The sequence below is a fragment of the Oryctolagus cuniculus genome, chromosome 18 (genome assembly GCF_964237555.1).
Source record: "Oryctolagus cuniculus chromosome 18, mOryCun1.1, whole genome shotgun sequence".
NCBI lineage: Eukaryota > Metazoa > Chordata > Mammalia > Lagomorpha > Leporidae > Oryctolagus > Oryctolagus cuniculus.
The window spans coordinates 46,665,749-46,688,845 of NC_091449.1; the positions used below are offsets into that span (position 1 = coordinate 46,665,749).

A 23,097-nucleotide genomic window follows, 5' to 3' on the forward strand; every position below is an offset into this window, starting at 1 on the left:
GCCAAGGCTATGGAAGCCTTTTGTGACCATAATCTCTTTAGCAAATCCCTATAGTTTCTCTACTAAAACTTTTGCATTAATACATCAAAGTTAGCTAGTTTGTCTGTCTCTACCACTAGGTTGTAAACCTCTTAAGAAAGTGTTCAGCTTATGAATCTGTATATCATCGGTTTCAAACTTCAGACCTGGTATAACCCAAGTGCTGAACTGCAGAAGACAAATCAACCAAGATATTCCCTCTGCACAAGTTGCCTTAGAGTTTTATATAAGTGTAAACTCTAAAGGAAATATAGAGATCATTGCATTAGAGGTTCTTAACAATTTTGATCACATACCAAATAACAAACACATTTGTGAATGACATTTATGGGAAATATTCATGTCTGGAGAAAATATGAGATTTTGTATCGCTATAATAATTTCTAGTAATAAATCTATTAAAAATAAACTATTCAATTACATCACTCTGCTCATTATGGAAATAGATTAAATAAGTTAAAAATTTTCATAATTTCAGAAATTTGAATTATACATTCACTCATCAAGAAAGAATATTAGAATGGCCATTGTCTACTTATTTTTCAGTCCAACCAGCAGACCCTCCATAGTAAGCTGTGTATATCCAAAAATTTAATGACTTTATAGGTGTTTCCATGATTCTCTCAGTTGATATTGTGATGTAATTTGAATTCAAATTTCACAAAGAATAAGGAGCCAAACCATCTGTTAACTTACGTGGTATAAGGTAGGACCACGAGTAGTTGGAAGAGATGATGTGAGGATCTTCAGTGGTGGAGAAAACACCTTTGGTTACTGATACTGTTTCATTTCTCACATGCCCTGGATGTAGTACTCCTGTCCTTGGAGTCTATAAAATGAAGAGATGAATATTGTTATATAATTATCATAAAACTTCTTTTTTGTGAAATAGCCTTTGATCTGTATAATTTCTAAAAACTAATAAAGTGAAAAATGTAGAAAATCGATTTAAATAACCTAATTTTAAAAGGTAAATAATTTTCAATCTTGACAGTTTAACTATTCTCATTTTATTATTGTATTATTTCCTTGGCCCCTTGACAAATGACCTCACCATGCCAGCGCACTACTCCACTTAAGAAAACCATTGATTTCACTCAACCCATTCTATTTCAGATGGAGAAATTGAGCTGTAATAAGATTCGGTGGCTTGACCAGGCTGATCAAGTGGCTTATAGTTCATCACCTCATGCTCACTCATGTAACTTGGCTTGCATTGTCCTTTACTTGCCCTGTTTTTAACTTACCTCTCCATTTCCAGTCTTCCCTTATATCCTTGAATGAAGATTGATAATGTTCATTTTACATATTTGAAAATAAAGAAATATAATTATAATTACAGAAAAATGCATTTGGAAGAAATACAATTTCAGCTTTACATTGGAAGATCAAATTCCTTGACATATGAATATTTTCAATCTACAACACAATGAGTTGTATGTGACAAAAAAGAACATAATTGAATTTTGTGTTTCACATCACTTCAGTCCAGTACTGTGGTACTTCACTGCAAGTCACTGAGTATCCAAAAAGTATTCTATCAGTAGTAGCATTAGTTCTGTGTGCAGAGTTCCTGCTAGCACAGCCAACCAGTCCCCTCAATAAGCACTGAAAGACTGTAAGCTTATCATGCTTTGCAAGCAGACTACACTTTTTCATATAAAGTTAATATACAATCACAGAAAATAGAATATTTAGTGCCAGCCACAAGTCATGGGGCAGGATTTCTTTATAAGAGTGGTAAAATGAAAGTAGACAAAAATGATTTCCTAATGTTCCACCTCATTTGTCTTATAGACCACTAAGATAGGAATAGAGGTGGAAACAGAGACAGAGATACAAGACACAATCAGAGAAAAAACATTTGAACAAACCATTGGCTAAGAACTCTGTTGCCAGAAAGTGCTCACCTGATCAAGTAATGTTCAAGAGCTGTGGGAGTAGAAACATTTTCTCTAAACAACACCAATGGATGAGATTGTTTCCAGAAGGGCCCCTCAACGCTTCCTAAAGTCATGCCTGTGTGCATCCTCCCTCTTCAACAAATGTTTCGAATCAGAAGTATTGATCTGCCTCTGCCTCTTGATGATAGAAACTTGGACAAGTTATTCAAGTACTCAACTTTTCTTCTCTATCCGAAGGAGGAATATCAAGACTTATCTTATAATGCTGCTGTAAATTTTGAGGGAATAGATTTTAAAAACCTGTCAGTATAGTTCTAGTGTGAATGATCATTGAATAGGTAGGTGCAGTACCCTGAAATAAAAAATGACAATATAATAACATAAATGAACAATATTTAAAGGTGTTGCGGGCTGGTGCTGTAGTGTAACAGGAAAAGCTTCTGCCTGCAGTGCCAGCATGCCATATGGGCACTGGTTCGAGTCCAAGCTGCTCCACTTCTGATCCAGCTCTCTGCTATGGCCTGGGGAAGCAGTGGAAGATGGCCAAAGTCCTTGGGCCCCTGCACCCACATGGGAGACCAAGAAGAGGCTCCTGGCTACTGGCTTTGGATCGGTGCAACTCTGGCTGTTGCAGTCATCTGGGGAATGAACCAGTAGATGGATGATCTTTCTTTCCCTCTCTCTGTGCCTCTGCCTCTCTGTAACTCTGCCTTTCAAATAAATACGTAAATCTTTAAATAAAAAATAATGTCTTAGTTCACATGTTACAGAATTCTTACATAAAACTTATATAGACATATATTTAGACTAGTATGGAAACTCACAGTTTACTTTGTTTTTATGATGTAGCAATACTGGCAACACAAGGAGACTTACAAAATGGACATACATATATTGAACCATCATATGTTATCTCTTATAATTTTTATGAATCAATTAAGAGAACATGAATTTTAAAATTATGAAAAGATATAGAATCACAGAATTCTTCTCAAACCTACTAAATCATCATCTGTCCTTTTAATCAAAACCTTGGTATTTTGTATGTATGCTAAAGCTTGAGAAGAGTTGATATTCAGTATAAAATATTACCTTTTTACTGCTGTTATTGAATGTTTGCTGTGTGTTAGTACTGTACTAGGCACTTTTATATTCATTGGCTCATTTGTTCTTTAAAAAATGCAATGAAAAAGTATTACCACCCATTTCAAAAATGAGGAAAGTGAAAGGGGATTCAGGAAAAACAAGCTGAAATTGCCTGAGCCAATTTCAGAGTGTGAATTGTCTTTCCTGAAGCTATTCCATCTTTTTCATTATTTAAGATTTCATGTGTGTTTCACTGGTGATTCCAGTGGGAAATACGAGTTGCAAGTTGGGATTTCAGGAGAGATCGTTAAAGGTATTATTTACAAGTTGGTGTGTAGGGTTTAGAGAAACCATAAATGATAGTTAATAACAGTAAGTTACTACCACATTGATCAAAAATAAATTAGAGTTGGTGGAGGTTAACAAAAGTGAAAGGGCAAGTGGCTACTGCATCACAAGGAGGTAAGAACCTTGATCAAAATATGTATTCAATGGAGATAATTTACATATGGAACAAACTGGGGAGATAAATCTTCCCATCTCCATTTTCCTTGCTCCCTCACATATTGTCTTCCCATGGGCCAAACTTGAATGGAAACTGTTGATAGACTCCACGTAGACAGTGTTCCTATCTCCTCTCTCTCGTACAGAGAAGGAAAATAGCATTCATAAGGAATTTGTTCATAACCTGCACATGTAATTTCATATCACCACTTAATAATAAAAGGAAGTTTGCATCATGAAATATGTAATAATAGCAAGTAAAAAAATCATAAACTGTAAGAGATTATAAACAAAGAAATATATGAGACTAATGCACAAAAACTGGAAGGAAATAATAAATCTAAATTTTTAGCATTTTCTGTTGTTTGTGAGCAGATAGTTGTGTTGTAATGGACACACACACACACACACACATATATATATGTATAATTATAGAGATATATGCACCATTTTTAAATCAATTTTATTGAGCCCTCAATGCCAGGTGAAGTTCTGGTAATTCAACACTCACATGCATTGAAGTTAATGCTGAGTATAGATCTGAGTCTTTTTCTAATTGTACCAGGACTTGTGTGCAGACTTGAAATACTTGAGCCGTGAGCCCACATGTCCACTACTGTCTTCATTTCCATGAGACTTCCTCAATGAATGCTCTATGAAGCCTGTGCAAGTCTACTTCTTGATTAGTTGTCTTTGTTTTCTTGACACTGAGCAATATTTCATCCTCATGTTCTAATCCAAAACATAATCTGTCACATTATCCACAAAAGAAATTCTTCTTGGGGTCCTTGTGCTAATGCTGCAATTTATGTTGAATGTTCTAAGATATACAATCAAAATTTGAAATTGCAGAATATCTTAAGAAATCAATTTGCCATTCTCTTGATATAATGTTTTACTTCCTATATTACATGTTTCATTTAGTTGGTCTTATAATTTTATTTATGTACTTGTTTCAATAATTCCTGAAAAAGGATATTTACATTGTTGTTTGAGACCTTCCATATGCTACTCTCTCATTTGATTGATAATTATGTCAGATAAATAAATTTAAGAAGCATTTTTAAAATTACAATTTTAAAAGCATTGTTTCAATATTAAACAATATTACTGTTGACAGATCCAATATAATAAACATGTACATTATTTTGCACGTTGTTGGTCTATTTACAAGGCAATGTTGATTATCTTGTTATCTTTGAATTTCAGATTGCAGGGAATATATATATATATATATACACGCAATATGCTTTTTGTTTTATAGTTTTTAAGTTGTTACTAGAATTTTAATAATTACGGTTTGCTTGATTGGTCTCTTTTGTGTTGGAGAATTAGCTTAAATATCTGGTGGTTCTTAGCTGTATCCTAAATGCAGCACTGCAATCTTGTGCATAGAGGAAATATTGATCACCAGGAACCTTACTCTACAGTCTGTGTACAGTAGTCTGCCATTCTCTTTGAAATATGTTTGTGGAGATATTGCTAGGGTCGCTCATTTGCTCTACAGATAATTCTTCCAATATCATGCTTGGGTATGCACAAGCCTCATGCCCTAAGTTTTGTGAATAGGATGGATAAGGAGGAAATGAGTCCCATAGTATAGTATAGAGATGACTGCTTTTCCACTTTTCTAAACAATCACCATCCCTCACTTCAGCTTCCCATTCTGACTCGTATGTCTGCCTCTATGTTTTTTGTTATTTCGAGTCTCTTATCTCTCAGGGAAAAGAAATAAGAAGGAGCAAAATAAAACAATTTCCTAGGAATGTGAAACGAAGGAGAAACCAGTGAAACACCAACTTTCTTATAAGATGGAATATACATATATATATGCACATATATGTGTGTGTACACATATATTTATATATGCTTGTGTGAGAAATATAACACATACACATATGTGAATTATTCCCCTGTGTTCACATCTTCTTCAATCTACCTTCAAATCTGGAGTCTCTCAGGGGTTCTCACGAGCCGATTTTTCAATCCCTTAAAAATATTTCCCCTCAGAACCCACTTATGTTTTGACTTCCCTTCTCTGACAGCTGTAACACCTAGATATGTATTCTATCTACCAATTTTTTGTTTGAAAAAGAAGTATATGTTCTTTTCTCCTCATCTATCTTTGTGTCTTTGTCATCTGAGTAAACAATACACTTACCCCTCTGTTTCTGTAGCATGGTGCAGGGTTAAAGGGAGAGAAAATTAAATTGTCTATGGTCAGTAACCCACATTACATTTATAATGACAAATCACATAGAATCAGTGTGAAAGGATTACAATTTTTCAGGAAAATGTTGGAACACATAATAAGAACAAGGTGCATAGAAGTCACATAAATTTCCTTTTCTACAAACAGAAAAATGCAGACATCTAACATGCAGATGTGAAAATGGAAATGGCTAATGTGAAAAACTGATTTCTGTAACTCAGGAAAATATCCCTGAAAATGAGACATGCTTTCTCTAACTTTGAATCATCTTGCTTGACACTAGAGAGTGAAGCACAGATACACATATCCCCAGAGAGTAAGGCAGATGCAACCCTTGAGAAAAATAATACGACAAAGTTAATAACAACATTATTTGTGTACTACTTATTCCATTAAACTTGAATCTAAAATTCTATTTTATAAAGTGGTGAGGGGGAGTCAACTAAGTAATAATAATTGAATTATGTGTTATGACTGAAGAAATAAAAGTGGAAAAATGGAAAAAAGGTCAATAAAATCAGATACTACTTAATACGCAGGTTATTTTGCTACACTGAAATGATATATTGTGGGCGAATGTTATAGCGCAGCAGTTTAAGGCACGGCTTGCAATACTGGATGCTCTATCAGAGCAGGGGTTTGAGTCCTATCTGCTCTTCTTTTGATCCAGCTCCTTGCTAATGCATCTGAGAAGGTAGAAGAAGATGGCCAAGGACTTGAGTCTCTGCACTCATGTAGGAAACCTGCATGAGTTCCTAGCTCTTGACTTCTACTGGGCCCAGATCCAACTGTTATAAACATTTGGGAAGTGAACCAAAAGGTGGAAGATCTCTCTCTCTCTCTCTCTCTCTCTCTCTCCCTCTCTCTCTCTCTCTGTGTGTGTGTGTCATTCTGCCTTTAAAATAAATAAAGTAGGTCTAAACAAAAGAAATGGTACATTTCAGGTATATGGAAATATAACATGATGGTGTTCAAAACAATCTTAAATAGTTAGAAAATATTCTTTGCTATTGTTATCTTTTAGAAGCTCAAAATGTAACCAAAACCATGTCAGAATCAACACTGAAAAAGTCTTTAGAAATATATCAAATATGTTCATTGGCTGACTTTATATAGTTAGATGAGTGAGTGACATTAGTATTCTTGCATTTGTCAAATAATGTCTGAACAATATATTAATTCTACATCAAAATAGTAAAGTAACCTTTCAACAGTGAAAACAGGAAGTAAACAACACAATGGTGTTTTTAAGGAAGTGAAGGCTCTTGACAAACCCTTTCAGAGCAATCATTCTCCTTGACCACTTATTTTATTAATAAAAAACATGTCTAGGGTCCTGCGCTGTGGTATAGCTGCTAAAGCTGCCACTGGGATACCAGTATCCCATGTGGGTGCCGTTTCGAGTCCCAGCAGTTCCACTGTTGATTCAACTCTCTGCTAGTGTACCTGGGAAAGCGGTGGAAGATGGCCCAAGTCCTTTGGCCCTGTTTACATGTAGAAGACCCAGAAGAAGCTTCTGGCTCCTGGCTTCAGTCTGGCCCCACCCTAGCCATTGCAGCCATTTGAGGAGTGAACCAACAGAAGGAAGATTCCTCTCTCTGTGTCTCCTTCTTTCTCTGTAACTGCGCTCTTCAAATAAATATCCAGATGTCGTCAAATGTCCCCAAAGAGGAAAAGTCTTCACCATTTTGAAACCAGGGCATTTTTAGTAGTAAGATTTTGGGTAAGTTTTAATCATTTAGGCCTCTCTTTTAGGATATTAATAGATTACTCACAGAGTTGTTATGATTACTAAATATGTGTCATGTATGCTGGCATATTATATGGTCCATCATCTACTAAATGTTGGAGAACCCACAGCTGTGTTGAGAAAAGCTAATTATTATTATGTTAGTCATCATCATTGTTGTGGGTTGAAATGTGTCCCTGAAAAATTGCTATAATGGGAATGTGTTTCTGAGAACCAGGAATGCAATCCAGGTTTCCCAATTAGGTGGCAGGAATTCAATTATTTCATCCATCACAATTGCCTCCCAGAATATGCATTAGAGGAAAACTGGAATCGGCAGTCAAATCTGGGATTCAAACTCAACTACTCTGCTGATTTGGGACATAGGTATATTTAAAAAAAATTTTTTTTATTTGACACGTAGAGTTATAGACAGTAAGAGGGAGAGACAGAGAGAAAGGTCTTCCTTCCGTTGGTTCACCCCCCAAATGGCCGCTACGGAGGGCACTGCGCCAGGTGCTTCTTCCTGGTTTCCCATGGGGGTGCAGGTGTCCAAGCACTTGGGCCATCCTCCACTGCCTTCCTGGGCCACAGCAGAGAGCTGGACTGGAAGAGGAGCAACCGGGACTAGAACCCGTTGCCTGTATGGGATGCTGGCACCACCAGGCGGAGGATTAACCAAGCGAGCCACAGCGCCAGCCCCCGACATAGGTATCTTAACTGCCGGGCTAAACAACCACTTCCTAGTACTTAATAGCTTTATATATATATATTTTTTTTTAAAATAATGGGCAGAAAGTAAAGAAAAGCCATTGATATTTTTGGTTATCTGAAAAGTAGGCATCACATATAATATGTATTTTCCTGTTTTAACTGCTTCTTGAAAGAGGTAAAATATGTCATGTGCCAGAAATAACTACTAATATTCTAGGATGGATTTTAAAAGGCATATATTTATACCATATTAATAGATACTATATGTATATTCCTGCCTACACACATTAAGATGATGCAAATAATTTTACCCAATAATTATAGAGCAAATGAATGAAGAACCCTCAGGAAAAAACAATTAGTGATAATGCTGTTTCATAACAAAAAGCACATGGTCTTTATACAGGCTCTGGCACAATGCAAGACCATCTTTATATACTGAGGAGCCTACATAGTGCCCAGAGGACTAATTTAATTAATGTCATGATTTTTGAGTTCAATGCAATAAATAAATAAATAAGTAAACAAATGTTAGCTTTCAGTATAACATGATTTTACTTTCTATTCTGTTCTCTTGAGCCAAGTTTATGTCACTGCTGATATGAAGGTATGTTGTTATGTCCTAAAAGGAATAATAAACCAAAAATCTCTCATAGAAGACATTCTTACCAAAATGAATGTTATAAATGTGCTGCTCACACAAATAAGCCTTCAAAATAACTTTAACACCAAAAACTAAGTTTGAAAAAAACATAATTTCCCAAGCGCAATGAGGCTGGGAAGATGTGGCCCTTAACCAATATATCCATGAATTGAAATGCCACATTGTACATTATAAATATATGTACTATGTATATGTAATACAATCTACCAACCAAAAAACAAAATAAGTGGATCTTAGGTTATTTTAAAACTATCAAGGGTTTCACTTTTTCTTTTCTCATGTTCTGTATGAGGGAAAAGATGGGTGATGGTGATGATGAGGATGATGATGATGATGGAGGATAGATAATTCAACAGGCAACTTCCAAATGTTTTGTTTGCATAAAGCCATTGGTAACATTTTTGTTTTAACTTTTATTTTATGGTGAAAATGTTTCACATGATGTTGAGATGTCTAACAATGAAATATTACAGATTTTTATGCATCCAAATATGATGTGTTTTTATTATAATTAAAATACAACCTTTTATAAAGCATGTCATTACTTAATTTGGACTTAATGTAGTGATCATTGGAAAAACAAACAAGAAATAAAAGAGATCAAAATAAGAGACACACACCCCCACACACATATACACAGAAAAAGAGAAAATACAAATAAGACAAAAAATAGATAAAACTCAACCCTGAACTGAAGTAGATATTCTTGCTAAAATTACTCGTTGATAGTATCTCAGGCCATGGCATGAATTCATATGGAAACAAAATTTACTTATCCAGGATTGGAGAACAAATACCAAATCTCAGGATTTTCAATGATGAAAATATTTCTCCAAGGTGATGACAAGTGCACTGTTTGCATAATTCAGATGCATTTCCTTATTACATAGTTGTCCTTTTAAAGCACAGAAATTTCATTTCATCTTGTGTCTTTCTACTTGTCCTTCTACACTGTCTCTGCAATGTCCTCTCACATGAAGACACATGGAGGAACAAAAACAAACAGGTAAACACATGCCGAGAAAAAATGCAGTCTGAACACAGCTGGTCAATTTCCCACTTTACAATGATTCCTGCAGAACCATTCTCCCTTGTTTTCTAAACATCCTACTCATTTGAATTTCTTATTCTGTCAGCACCATTGCTCAGGACACCTGTTTTCTAAGTGGTCCCCACACAGTAGGCCTCGATGCTAACTTGGTCTTACCTACAGATCAAACGACTTGGAATCCAGCAACCTGTTTTTATTCATCTGTCTTAGGAACATTTCAATCTGCTGAACCACAATGCCAGCTTGAAATATTTTTTTGACCTAGATAAATCAAGATAACACCAGATCCTCCACTTTTTCTCTATCTTTGTGCCAGATTTCACATCAGTAGCATCCTAAGAGGCACTCAGTAAACCTCTAATGTCTTTAGAGATATGTCCCCAAAGCAATGATGTTGTGAAGAGAATGAGTTCATGCTGAATTCCATTCACTTCTGACAGCGTCTTACACACTATTCCCTGAAACAGTGGGTTCTCCAAAACAGCAGCCAAGAAGCCAGCAACTGCTGGGAGATTCCTTTCCCTGACGATGATGGAAGAGTTTTTAAAATGAAGCTTATTGATCCTTGGTAAGTGAATGATGGAACTTTGAATTCTCACTCCATGATATTGCAGCAAAACACATTCTAAGAGAAGTCGTGCCTAACCCACTAAGCTGACTGTATTGAGCAAATTGATGAGGCCTCCCCATCGTTTAGCGATGCATTCCTGGAAAGGTTTCCTTTTTTAGGACGTGAGTCCATTTCGAGTGAATCACGTAGTTACCTATCTCTCAGGGCAGCTGATCCATTAGGGGCTAATCTTTGAGGAGGGGAAATGCCACGCTCTTACCTGCAAAAAGAAATTGCTTGCTATGATTTCTGCTTTGAAAGCTCTTAAGATAACTTCTGCCTCATGTTATTTAAAGTTGGGAAATGTAGTATTATTAATTCAATGTGCTAACAGCAGGCAAAATTGTGATTCAGAATCACAAGACTCCATGTTTCCAAGAAACATCAGATTTTACTTGGTCATTCTGGGGTACTTGAATTCCAGCACGGGTATCTCTCAGTGAGGACTGGTAGGGTCCCACCCCAGAGGCATTACTATTGACTCTTTTGTTGTTGTTGTTGTTGTTAAAGATTTATTTATTTATTTATTTGAGAGGCAGATTTACAGAGAGAGAGAGGAGGAAACAGAGAGGTCTTCCATCTGCTGGTTTATTCCCTGAATGGCCCCAATGGCTGGAGCAGGGCTGATCTGAAGCCAAGAGCCGGGAGATTCTTTCTGGTCTGCGGAGGTCGGAGGACTTGAGCCATCTCCCGCTGCTTTCCCAGGTGCATTAACAGGGAGCTGGATCAGTGGTGGAGCAGCAGGGACTCAAACCAGTGCCCATATGGGATGCTGGAAATGGAGGCAGAGGTTTAACCTACTGCACCACAGGGCCACAGCCTGCTTTTGTAAACAAAGTTTTATTGCCACACCTTTTTATTTACATATTTTTGTAGCCTCTTCTGTCCTTCAAAGGCACAACTGAGTAATAGTGAAAAAACTTCATAACCTGAAAGTTAAAATATTTGTGCCTTGGCCCTTAACAGACTCCTACCACAGAGGACTGAAAATTCTGACCCAGATAATGGCTCTTATGTATGTGTTCATCCATCTGTGTGTGCTTTTGATTTTACCTTATAACTCTAGAAAATACTGATGTAACTACGCATTTTAATTAATGCATTTTCTAAAATGTTGGCTGATTTCTTCTTTAAATCATGGAAATCATTCACAGAAGTTATATGTTTATGTGCATGCACATCCGAGGCTGCATACATGTCTACTTTAAAATGTTGGAAATCTTGGCCAGTGCCGCGGCTCACTAGGCTAATCCTCCGCCTTGCAGCACCGGCACACCGGGTTCTAGTCCCGGTCGGGGTGCTGGATTCTGTCCCAGTTGCCCCTCTTCCAGGCCAGCTCTCTGCTGTGGCCAAGGAGTGCAGTGGAGGATGGCCCAAGTGCTTGGGCCCTGCACCCGCATGGGAGACCAGGAGAAGCACCTGGCTCCTGCCATCGGATCAGCATGTGCGCTGGCCACAGCGCGCCATCCGCGGCGGCCATTGGAGGGTGAACCAACGGCAAAGGAAGACCTTTCTCTCTCTGTCTCTCTCTCTCTCTCACTGTCCACTCTGCCTGTCAAAAAAAAAAAAAAAAAAAAAAAAAAAAAAAAAAAAAAAAAAACTTGGCAAATCCTTTTCAGAAAAAGACTGGGTTTCCAGACTGATGTTCTACCTGCATATACACATTTCTGCCACCTCTCATGCCCCACCTTCTATTTCTGCCATTGTTGAATAAACAAGCTTTACCCGTGTACCTTTAGAACAGCTTGTTTTACCTGATATGTAATTCTCTCTCTTGGCATCTGGGGTTTCTCTGGGGCTGTAAAAAGGAATCTCTGCAGGTACCCTTACTATGCAATGCAGAACGAAAGAGCAAAGGGAATAACATGCATGGTCAGTGCCTCGTGGATAGGATTGAAGAGTTGAGTGGATAAATGCTTCCTTCTTTTGTTCCCTGGATTAGTAACTGCAAGGTACATTCTATGTGAATCCTTAGATATTCCCAGAAATATAGAAGCTCACAGGCCTACAACCATGATCCTTGGATCAGCTTTTTCTTCTTCATTTTTTTTACCCTTTCTAATTCCTCACCCCTCTTCTGTAGAATCACTTGCAGAAATAAACTTCACTCCTTATCTACTGAAACCTATAGGATACGGAAGAGTGTGCACATACTTGTTGAATTGCATGTACACTTAGTATAAAGCTGCAAATGAGAAATAAACTTCCAGCAATTCTCCCCACTATGATCTGGCATCCCTTAATATGCACATAAATTTCCACAGATCTTACAGCAGCCTTCTGAATATTTTTCAAAATGACATGTTCATAAAGTCACTTCCAAATATCTAGAGTTGCCAAAGGAAATAAAGCTATCTATAACCCTTGATATACATTAACGTATACAGTCTAAATGTAAGATTGTGTGGTAGAGGGGCATGGGAGATATAAGTGCTTATAGACAGGCACGTATGCTAAAATATCACACAAAATTTATTTTCAATAGCATAGTGTTATGTATATGTTAAAATAGCACATAAATAATTTGTTATGATATATGATAGAATTGCTTGAAATCTGGCCACACTGCCCCCAAAATGTGTCAATGTGTTATGCAAAATCAGATAAACAAGGCAATCCAGAATAGAACAAAAACACTAACATGAAAACAGAGGTATAGTGTTTTACCAACCCTCTGATATTAGATTTGTTTATTGGAATTTGGTTTATTTAACTTTTGTTACTAGGTTCTCATATTTTTAAAATAATAATTGGTGTTCTTAATTTTTTGGACAAACCAAGATAATGTGAAATGCTATGTTAGAAACTTGCTGTTTTGTGTTAATATTAAAGTTCATTTCATTAGCAGGGTGTCTCCTATCAGTGGATAGATAGCAAGGTGTTATTTATCAGTCAAGTCTTAATACTGCTGGCATCACTCAGCATAATAGGTAATAGATTCCACTGCAAATTTAGAAAAGACACAGGCATGCCTTTTTAAACGATGTTTCTTATACTTACCTCCATAAAATCTAATGCTATTATAGTGTATCTTTACTCTGAAGTTATTTTTATGTCAGCTCCAGAAATTATGATTTCTGCTGCTATAAAATTTGTCCTTGATCCACAAAAGAGAGGCTTCTAGAAAAATTATAGTCTCCCAATACAGGTTAGTGTAATGGAGAGATAATAGGGCCTACAGTTAAATTTCCCTGTGTCTAAATCCAGGTTGTGTGCGTGTGAGTGTGTCCTTCTCTGACCCTATTTCTCATTCTCAGTAGATTCTTTTTTTATTGCTGCTATTACAAATTACCACAAACCTAATGTGACAAAACAGTATCTATTTGCTATCTTTTCATTTGCTAAGTCAAAAACGCGATGCAGATCTCCCCGGGTGAAAATCAAGGTATCTGCTGATCTTCATTTTTTTATTATTTTTATTTATATAAGGTGAACACATTTCACGTATTTCACATACACAGATTTAAGAGGGAGGCCCTGAGAGAGAGCTTGCTTCCTGACCTATTCTATACAGAAAGCTCCTTGCATTCCATGGTTCTTGTCACCTATATTCATTTTGTGCTTCTATAACAAAATATCCAACAATGAGTGATTTATGATGAATAGAAACCTATTTGGCTCAAGGTTCAGGAGGCTGGAAAGTCCAAAATTGAGCAGATGAATTTGCTGACGACCTTGTTGCTGAGTCATCCCACTGCAGAAGGCAGGAGGGCAGGAGAGCAAATGAGGGAGAGGAGAGAGAAAAAGAGAGAAACGGAGACTAAGGCAGAGACAGATACGAGTACTGGACTAAATCTTTCATAAGAAGCCAACTCTGAAAATGGCATTTAATGCATTCATCAGGCCAAATTCCTTGTAGCACAATCACTTCTTAGTAGGTCCTTCCTTCCAAAGCTGTTGCCTTGGACATTACCTTTGCAAAATACGAGTTCTGGAAGATACCTTGAACTATAGCGTCTACTTTGTTCGGTCTTCAAATTCAGCAGTGTAACCTCTCTCTGACCAGTCTGTTATGGCTCACAGCTTGGGTGTCCAGGTCATTAACTTCTAGCTTTCTCTCCTAACATCTGTACTTCTGGCTGCAGATGTTCTTCCAAGCCCTCTTACCACGGCTGAGAAAAATATTCCCAACTTTTAAAAGCTTATGGAATTAGATTGGGTCTACTCACCCAAGTATGTAGGGACCACTTCCAGAACAATTTCTCCAAATCATAGTCTAAACCCTTAATCCTATTTAACAGTCATTTTTTTTCCATGTAAGATAACATATTCATAGGTTCTGTGGATTACCTGTGCATATCTTTAGGGGGGAGGACATGATTCCCCCTACCGCATTCAGCACAGAGATTAAAAATGCTCCCTTTCCTAGAGCTACATAATTGATTTAATAAAATGATATGGGTAAGCCAGTAATTCTCTACAGGTGATTTATAGGTATACGTTGTTTTCCATTTTTTCATTTTTTTCAGATATTCAGTTATAATGAAATTTTCATGAGTCAGATATATAAGAATACTAGCTCATGTTGAAAACCAGGTGGCATCATATCCCTAGTGATGTTACTTACACAAACAGGTACAGATTAAGATGTGATAGAAAATATTTGTTTTGTGAAATATAAATATTTTAGTGCCCAATGGTATACATCTACTAAGGGAGGACAATGTACATAAAGTATTAATTTTTATAGCTCTACTATTTCTTTAATTTTCATACCTGTTGATCATCTATTTTTCTATTGATTTCATTATGAGATAGTGATATCCTTCAGGAGTGTCAGCTTTTTATTATTTGTTGCCCTAATTCTGTACCAAATGCTGTATGTTACCAAGTGCATATGTGAATAATACTTTTATCATGGTTCCTGCAAGGAAATTTTTCACAGACAGGATGCATAAAATATTTATATCATATTTTAAATACTATAAAAATATGTGCTAAGCAATACAGTGCAATGTGATAATATGTAAATGTATATGTATATATTATTACATATATGATTTGTTCATATATGCCTATGTTTGGTTTCTCTATATTATCATGAAATAATCTAGAGTGTTAGAGCAATGTTTGGCAATATTTAGTTGAATATGTATATTAATGCTTATGTATGCTTATATACACATGTTTGTGTATAAACATGTAAGTTTGTATATAAACATATCTTTGTATATATAAATATATATAGGGCATCTTATAAAGTTAATGAAAACTGGACTTAAAAGAATCTTAACAGATACATTTTCTGAAAACCATGCATAGTTTTTTTTTACACTACACATAGTTCATGAACTTTTTGAAGACATGTCACAAAAATGGACTTGGATATATCCCTGCTTTTTACCTCTATTACTGAATTAGTATCAGGGCTTCTGTTCTGTAGAATTCCATAAATCTTGAGCTACAGTAAAATGGTTGTCATTTTAAGATGTTAAGTTTATGGATAATTTATTTTATAGTAATTGATAGCAATGTAAGGTTCAAGGTAAGGGTTATCTCAAATTTCTAAACAATCCACAGAAGATGATGAGCTGAAAGATATTAGTTCCAGCTATGATTAAAGGTGGACAGACATCATATCATGTTCTCAAAGAATGTATGAAAACCCATATTTTAAATTTTAAAGCTGGATCTTTGAGACTTCAACACAATATGGGCATAAAAATACTAAAAATATGTGTGGTCTGTTCATTGTTTGAGGGTAAAGGGTATGGTTGAATGAAAGAAGGGAAGCAAGATGGACAGAGAGAGGGAGAATATTAAGAAAGACAGAGATTTCGTTTAGGATGCCAATATTATGTAGGTCAAATGAATATGGGTCTAACAGATCAATTTTCCACTGACTTAGCGAGTTAGTTTTGCAGTCTCTCCTTTAACAGACATGATGCCATATTTTTTAAAAAAGAAAACATTTAATATTTTCAAACCATCAAGGTGTACATACTGTTATTTAAGCTTTTTAGAAATTGTGAAGCCTGTTGAGAACCATAAGGATGCTTTCAAGTAAATTACAACTTCAGTGTGTTCAGTTATTTCTATAAAGCAACCATCAAAATTCCCTAATGCTAACTTCAGTGCCTTATAAAGTGTGATCCTGAAATATCACTATTCATGTTCAAAGTCTAAATTGTAGTACATGTTGCTCCTTTTGCTTAGAATTCTCTCATTCCCTTTGTCTTTCCTTCCATACACAGGTGGAGTATCCTTAATCTGAGAATCAATTTGTTTCAAATTCCAAAATGAGGCTACAGGTAGAAATTCCACATTTCACATGAGGCTACAGGTAGAAATCTATCAACTGTTTCATACACTTTTTTAAAAAAGTATGTTTTTAAAGATTTATTTATATATTTGAACACCAGAGAAAGAGGTAGGGAGAGAGGGGTGGAGGGAGAGAGAAAGAGAGAGAAAGAGAGAGAGATAAAGAGAAAGAGATCTTCCATTCACTCGTTCACTCCCTAAATGGCCACAAAGGCCTGCACTGGGCCAGGCTGCAGACAGCAGCCTGGAACTGAATCGGGGTAGCAGATACCCATGTTCTTAGGCCATTCTCTGCTACTTTCTCAGGCACATGACCAGGGAAATGGATCAGAAGTGGAACAGCCAGGACTAGACTAGAATTTATGCGGTATGCTACCTTCAGGCAGCGGCTTAACATGTGCCATAACGTTGGCAACACAAATTTGATTTTTTTCTTTTAGTATTGAGTAAATGGGGGTAACATTATGGCATAATAGTTAAAGCCAACACTTGTGATGCCAGCAACCCATATGGACGCTGCTTTGTGTCCAGGCTGCTCCATTTCCAACCCAGCTCCCTACTGATGGCCTGGGAATGCAGCAGCAGATCATCCAAGTGCCTGGGCCCTTGCTACCCTTGTAGGGAACATGGATGAAACTCTTGGCTCCTGACTTTGGCCTGGTCCACTCCTGGCCATTGTGACCATCTGGGGCCCTCTCTCTCCATAACTCTTTTAAATAAATAAATAAATCTTTTAAAAAGTAAAATATTGAGTAAAATTATCTTCATGCTATGGGTAGAAGGTGAATATGAAACATGAATGGATTTCATGTTTAGACTTATGTCCTATTCCCAAGATTTCTCATTATGTGTATGAAAATATTCTGTGATCAGAAAACTTCCCAGATCTAAAATACTTTTCCTCCAAAGTATTTCGAATAAGAGGTATTCAATCTACAGTGAACTCTGTAATTTCTAACATTTTAAAATTATTAATATAAAGAGATTTTGGGGCCAGCGCTGTGGTGCAATGGGTTAACGCCCTGGCCTGAAGTGCCAGCCTCCCATGTGGGCACCCATTCTAGTCCTGGCTGCTCCTCTTCTGATTCAGCTTCCTGCTATGGCCTGGGAAAGCAGTAGAAGATGGCTCATGTCCTTGGGCCCCTCCACCTGTGTCAGAGACCCAGAAGCAGCTCCTGGCTCCTGGCTTTGGATTGGCACAGCTCCGGCCGTTGCGGCCATCTGGGGAATGGACCAGAGGATGGAAGACCTTTCTCTCTGTCTCTACCTCTCTCTGTAGCTCTGTCTTTCAAATAAATAAAATAAATCTTAAAAAAAATAAAGAGAACAAATTTCATGTATTTCGTAGATACAATTCAAAGAGCATAATGATATGCTCCTTTAATGTATATGAAGCAGTAAGCTGTGTGCCAGGCACTCAGACTCCAAATCAAAACTTAAGACTTCTCAGAATTCTCCAACAAGTTTCATTTCTCTGTATCTTTTACTTTTTACTTCCCCATATCTTTTATCATAGTACTTTTTTTTTGGCATCCTACAGTGTAGGCTTAAAACAAACGTTCGTATCTGGACTTGCTATTTGACCTCGAAAAGTTTCCTTAAAAAACTAGAATCTTTTTTTCTACGCACATTGCTCAAGGTTGTGAAAAGTTATATAAAATATCACAGACCTGCTACTTGGAAATCTCTTGGTAACCTGATAGCTATCGCAGAGGTGTTGCCAGAGTTTCTAAGTCTTGACTACTCATGGTAGAAGCCCATCGTGGATTCTTAGGAATAAACAATCCTACCTTGACAGTCATATTATTATTCTGTTTTTAAACAAAAGCAATTTAATGCTTTCCAGATAAGCTCTACTTTCATATGCTGTCATCAGGGGCCAGGGAAAATATCAGTGGGAAACCAACTGGTAGAAATAGATAGGGCTGTTTGCTCTCTAAGTGTCTTTGAGCTTGAGAAATGACAGTTCTGCATCTGGATTTCCCAAAGCCTGCGAGAGGAATGTTTCTCTACTGGAGCTCTTTACCTGTGCAATAAAATAACTAGAGCATCTTTCTTCATACGAGAAGTCTTAAGTTTGTCCATTTACTTAAAGAGATCAATAAATCCAGCTCTTCATTTTAGTCCAGGCATCCATTTGTCACTAACATAAAATCAAATGAAAAAGTATTACTCTCAAGAAGAAATCACTGTAACAGAAGATACCACATATTTAGTGACAACAAGGTCATGTCCAGAAGTTTATGTGTAGTATTTTATTTCATTAAAGATGCTATGACTTAGATACTATCATTATTAACCTCATTTTTGAAAGAAGAGTCTCCTGAAATGTGGAGCAGTAAATTAATATTCATAGCAAGTACAAGGTAGAAGAAAGATGTAAACTCAGATCTTTCCCTCCAAATCCTGTTCTTTCCACTAAATTATATTATCTCTCAAAATTATCCATTGACCAAACATGTTAGTGGGAAATGGTTTAATTGCAAGTCAAGTTCTGTGAGCTAAAGGTGTACGTTATTTGTAGAGGGAAGGGAAAAAATGCCATAGGAAGACTTTTTATTTATTTGTTTTTTCTTTTCCCCTTAGTGCAGTGGTTACGGCTAAAAACTACATGTCATTGGGTTTGGGACTTGTGTGCTTGCCTGAACTCCATTGTTTAGTAGCTGCAATTAATTTATTCTTTAAGATTTATCTATTTATTGCAAGGGTAGATATTGAGAAGGAGAGAGCGAAAGAGAGAGATGTTCCATTCACTGCTTTATACCCCAAATGTCTGCAACAGCCAAGACTGGGCCAGGCCAAAGTCAGGAGTGGAACTCCATCCGGGTCTCCATTATGGGTGGCAGGGTCCCAAGCAGTTGGGTTATTTTCCACTCCCATCTCGAGCATCAGCAGGAATATGAATCAGAAGTGGGCTAGCAGACTCGAGCTGGCATTCCAATACAGAATGGAGGTGATGTGGGCAGTGGCTTAACCCCCTGTGACAGGATGCCAGCTTCCAGCTGCCTGGATTTGAAGTAATCACTGGCCTTGGTAGACTGTTTCTAATACAAACTGGCCTTGTGACAGTCATTTGTAGGCAAGTTTTTGTCTATTTTGTTTGGATTTATTTTGGGAAGGAATCCAAAGGGATTCCAGAAGGGAAATGAGAAGATATATGAGCAGTCAATACCGAGTACATCAATGAAAAGCAGTCATGGGCAGACAGGGCTCCCTGTCACTTGGGACCTCAGCAAGACTGCAAAGAACATTTCTCAGAGAGCCCTGTGCTCCCAAGAACAGTACAGACACTGGGGCATTGCACGTCAGCTCATCACTGCACAAAGACTAATTTGTAGGCATTGTTCCTCTGATTTCTGATCTGCCCTGTGGAGACACATTTGCTCTAATTATAAGAGACAGTGCTGTCAAATGCCCCAAGTTCTGCAAATAGAAGATTATAGATATATACAGAAATGATGAGTGCTAAAGACACTGCGCTGACAGCATCTACTGTACTCTTAGAATCTAGATTTTTCTCCTAAAACATAAGGATTATAACCCATGATCTTCCCAATGTAGATAATATGAAGATATAAATGATATTAATACTAAAGTGATTCGAAGGATAGCATTTAAACAAATGCTATGTGTTTTCATTTTGAGGAAATCACTCATGCTATTGTAAAAAAGCTTCTTAAGTTATTTTAAGTAATTCTCTTTCTTGATGACAAAATCTAACATTTTGGGACCAGTGCTGTGGTGTAGTGGGCTAAGCTTCCACCTACAGCACTGGCATCCCATGTGGGCACTGGTTCATGTCCCGGCTGCTCCACTTCTGATCCAGCTCTCTGCTGTGGCCTGGGAAAGCAGTGGAAGGCGGCCCAAGTGCTTGGTCCCCTGCACTTACATGGGAGACCAGGAAGAAAATTCTGGCTCCGGGGCTTCAGATCTGCCCAGCTCCAGCCATTGCGGCCATTTAGGAAGTGAACCAGTGATGGAAGACCTTTTTCTCTGTCTGTCCCTCTCTCTCTCTCTCTGTAACTCTCTCTCTCAAATAAATAAATAAAATCTTTTTTTTTAAAAAAAGGCTAACATTTCTCATTCTGCCAATTTTTTGCTAAGCGAATGAGAGATATATGAAATTGTTTGTCATTTTAGTCATTTGCGTTTGAGGAGATAGCTCTTTACCTAGCACATGATGAGGGATTATTTTGAAAGTGTCTCAGTCATCTTTGTGTATCCCCAGTAACTAATACCTGTTGGAAAGGCAATTCATAAATATTTGATGGACAAATTGGATTTAAAAAACTTTCTATAACAGGCTTTTTAAGTATATGCCTATAAGTTTATTAATTTTAGAATATTTGATTACCCTTTTTTCTTTCTGCCCTCCCATTTGGTGCTAGTATTTTATCAGAAAATTTAAAACAAATGCCTTAGTGGCTGTTCTAATGGAACTGGAAGAACATCATGTTGAGTGAAAAAGGCCAGACACAGAGGAATGCCATATGTTGTCTCTTAGATGTAGGAGCTAAAATTAATTTTTTAATAAATCTCAATCTGAACACAAAATGTTGATTACTAGAGGCTGGGAGGGGTGGGATAAACAGAGTTTGGAGGAAAACAACTAATATGAGACATTAATAAGGGAAACTGGGTTAGAGATACATGTGATTTTTTTGTATTACTGCTTTACAATTTTTGTTTTGTAAATTTAAAGCTATTCTGAAATAAAATGTTAAAAAAAAAAAACAGAAAGAAACATTAAAAATGCTCCTTCTCAGACTTGATTGATTACAAACAAAGAATAGTCAAGTTTGTATTCTTGAACAGAGCAGAAGTTGGCATTATTTACCTGTCAGATAATATTGACATCTGATCATTTACTATTTGAAAGATTTAAAATAGTATTTCTTTCACCTCCAAAGATTCAGAAAACTATTGTCCACTCAACTGTTGTGTTCCCTCCCACGCCCTGTTGTCAAAATCTATTCTATCTAATGATGTCAGGAACATTTGGGGGATTCAAACAGTTTTTACATGGATAAATTGGAGGGAGGGTCAAATAACAAGTCATGCTTGATACCAGAACCATGGTGTCTATAAGGAATTAAGAATGTCATGAATGACAAGGTATTTAGGAGAGGCTAAAGAGTAAACTTTAGGAATCAGGTCTATGATGCCTTGAAAAACACAAATGTGCTAAACTGATTGTTTTATATATCTAAAATTATATATTATTTTATTTTATATATTGATATAAATTAATATTAAGATATTATATATTAATACAAATACATTAACTGTTATTAATATATTAAGACATTATTAATATAATGAATAACTATATAATTTAAGGGATTTTTAGTGTGGATACTAGAGAGTTAAAATTATGTTATAAAACATAAGATTGCAAATCTCAGGCTGGTAGTACCATATCCTGGGCTGTCACTCCCAGTGTGAAAACCACTGAACTAGACAAGGTACATGAGATGACACACTTCAGGGCCAGACAATGCACAGCGTGACCACGCATTCTCTGAAAGCAAGGATGTCACAGGGTAAGTCCCATTGCCCAGAATCCGTAGTCTGAGCAGCATACAGCTTTGAACCCAGCTAAGGAAGTAAAAACTGAGATAGGGCAGCTGAATCTAAGAGGTGAATGTTATCAACTGACTGTGGCCCTTGTTTTAGTCTGTTTAAGTTGCTATCACAGAAATATTTTAGATTGGGTAACATACAAACAACTGAAACTTATTTCCCACGATTCTGGAGGCTGGGAAGTCTAAGATCAAGATGGCAGGAAATTCAGTGTCTGGTGGAGATCTGTTCCTCATAGATGTCACCTTCTATGTATCCTCACATAATGGAATGGGTAACAGGGATCCTCCCTTCAATCTCTTTTGTAAGGGTGCTACTAACCTCTTTCATGAGGGCAGATTGCTCATGACAATCATTTTCCAAAAGGCACCACCTCTTAATGCTATCACATTGAGTATTAGGTTATAGCATGAATTTCTGATGGACACCAACATGCACACCATAGCATCCTCTAAATTTCATATATTAAAATCCTAACTTGTGTTGAGATGCTCGTAGGAGGTAGGGCCTTTGGGAGATAATTTATGAAGAATGGAACCTTCATGAATAGATTCAGTGTTCTTGTAAAAGAGACCTCAGAAAACTCTCAGTCTTTTTTTTTTTCTTTTCTTCCATATGAGGATAGAAGGACATATCAGAAGTCTACAACCAGAAAAACGTCCTCAATGGACATTGGAGCCACTGGACCTTTGACCTAGGACATGCCAGCCTCCAGAACTGTGAGGAATAAGTATGCTATG

General features: G+C 36.9%; 1 long non-coding RNA gene across 1 annotated transcript in view; it reads right to left on the bottom strand.

Moving 5' to 3' along the window:
• Nucleotides 1-20,242, bottom strand: part of LOC103348478 (uncharacterized) — a 77,778-nt gene extending 57,536 nt beyond the window's left edge. The window contains exons 1-2 of the long non-coding RNA XR_011384273.1: nt 18,801-20,242; nt 736-868 (exon numbers count right to left, since the gene is read on the bottom strand). This is a non-coding gene — a long non-coding RNA (uncharacterized lncRNA). The remainder of the gene's footprint in view (nt 1-735; nt 869-18,800) is intronic.
• Between the last annotated feature and the right edge of the window lie 2,855 nt (nt 20,243-23,097).